Consider the following 2,096-nt stretch of genomic DNA (forward strand, 5'->3'; position numbering starts at 1 on the left):
CCTCCCCCCTCCCCATGATAGGCCCCATTGTGTGATGTTCCCCTTCCCGAGTCCAAGTGAGCTCATTGTTCAGTTCCCACCTATGAGTGAGAACATGCGGTGTTTGGTTTTCTCTTCTTGTGATAGTTTGCTAAGAATGATGGTTTCCAGCTGCATCCATGTCCCTACAAAGGACGCAAACTCATCCTTTTTTATGCCTAAAGCAGTTTTTAATCTGCCGGCTCCTTTTTCGTGCCCTCCTGTGGTTTGTCACCTTCTGCTGCCCGACCACCCCTTCCTTCAGTTCTTTATTTCTGCTTTGTCATCTTCCTACATAACTGTCATTGCCTTATTACATTTTTTTTGAATCATAATAGAATATTGGGTTAAAATTTTCTTCTGGCCGGGCGCGGTGGCTCAAGCCTGTAATCCCAGCACTTTGGGAGGCCGAGACGGGCGGATCACGAGGTCAGGAGATCGAGACCATCCTGGCTAACACGGTGAAACCCCGTCTCTACTAAAAAATACAAAAAACTAGCTGGGTGAGGTGGCGGGCGCCTGTAGTCCCAGCTACACGGGAGGCTGAGGCAGGAGAACAGCGTAAACCTGGGAGGCGGAGCTTGCAGTGAGCTGAGATCCGGCCACTGCACTCCAGCCTGGGCAACAGAGCAAGACTCCGTCTCAGAAAAGAAAAAAAAATTTTTTTCTTCTTCTGACGGGGTGTGGTGGGTCACGCCTGTAATCTCAGCACTTTGGGAGGCAGAGGTGGGCAGATTACCTGAGGTCAGGAGTTCGAGACCAGCCTGGCCAATATGGTAAAACCCTGTCTGTACTAAAAATATAAAAATTATCTGGGCCTGGTGGTGCGTGCCTGTAATCCCAGCTACTTGGGAGGTTGAGGCAGGGGTATCACTTGAATCTAGGAGGCAGAGGTTGCAGTGAGCTGAGATCGCAGCATTGCACTTTAGCCCCACTGAGGGAGACTCCATCTCAAGAAAAAAAATTTTTTTTCTTCTTTGTGGCAAGATTTTTTGGATGAGTTTTCTTTCTGCAGGGAGGACGTTTTGCCACTCTTTTTCAGATTTTTAAATTTTTTCTGGGAGAAGCTTTTGTGGATTTACAATTTTTTTTTTTTTCTTTTGAGACGGAGTCTCACTCACTCTGTGGCCGAGGCTGGAGTGCAGTGACCGGATCTCAGCTCACTGCAAGCTCCACCTCCCGGGTTCACGCCATTCTCCTGCCTCAGCCTCCCGAGTAGCTGGGACTACAGGCGCCCGCCACCTCACCTGGCTAGTTTTTTGTATTTTTTAGTAGAGACGGGGTTTCACCGTGTTAGCCAGGATGGTCTCGATCTCCTGACCTCGTGATCCGCCCGTCTCGGCCTCCCAGAGTGCTGGGATTACAGGCCTGAGCCACCGCGCCCAGCCAAAATCATTTTTTTTTTGATGGGTCGGATTTTTCTGAGCCAACAGTTAGCAATTGAGTCCTGTGATGTGAGAGGGGAGGCAGTTTTCCTTGATTCTCAGCTCGAGGGCTCGCTCCTCTGTTGTAGTGAGGCCTACTCTTTGCTGAATGGCACCTCTGTATAGCCAGACCTCCTCTAACTTGAGGATCCTAACCTTGCTTGGGTGGGTTTCACCAAGCCCAGAACTTCCCTGGCCCTTCCCCAGCCACTGATTCGGAGGCATGCTGCCCCTTCCTGCCAGGGTACTCCTCTGTCTGTTGGAAGCTGTACTTCCCAAAGCTACCTGGGTGTCCTCTAGGTACTCTGGTGATTTCCTTCTTCCTCTCCTAGTGTTCTTGTCCTCTTCCTTCTTGGTCCTGCTCACAGTGGTTCCCATCCAGGGTGAGTCCTCTCCTCTTGGGGTTGAATTTCCCTGGGGATGGCTGGATGTCCACCACCAGCTGGACTCCTGTGCAGCTTCTGGTGTTTCCTATGACACCTGCCCACACGTTGTAGATTACTGTGCTGGTTTGGGGGTGATGCCACACACAATGTGAAATTTGTAGACTTTGTCACTTCCTCATTTCACCGAAGATACAGTTTGTAGGTGTTTCACACCTTCATTCTTGTTGCCCTGTAGGTTTTTTTAAAAAAATTATTTACATTTTTTTCA

Source organism: Piliocolobus tephrosceles, chromosome 7, assembly GCF_002776525.5.
Source record: "Piliocolobus tephrosceles isolate RC106 chromosome 7, ASM277652v3, whole genome shotgun sequence".
Taxonomy (NCBI): Eukaryota; Metazoa; Chordata; class Mammalia; order Primates; family Cercopithecidae; genus Piliocolobus; species Piliocolobus tephrosceles.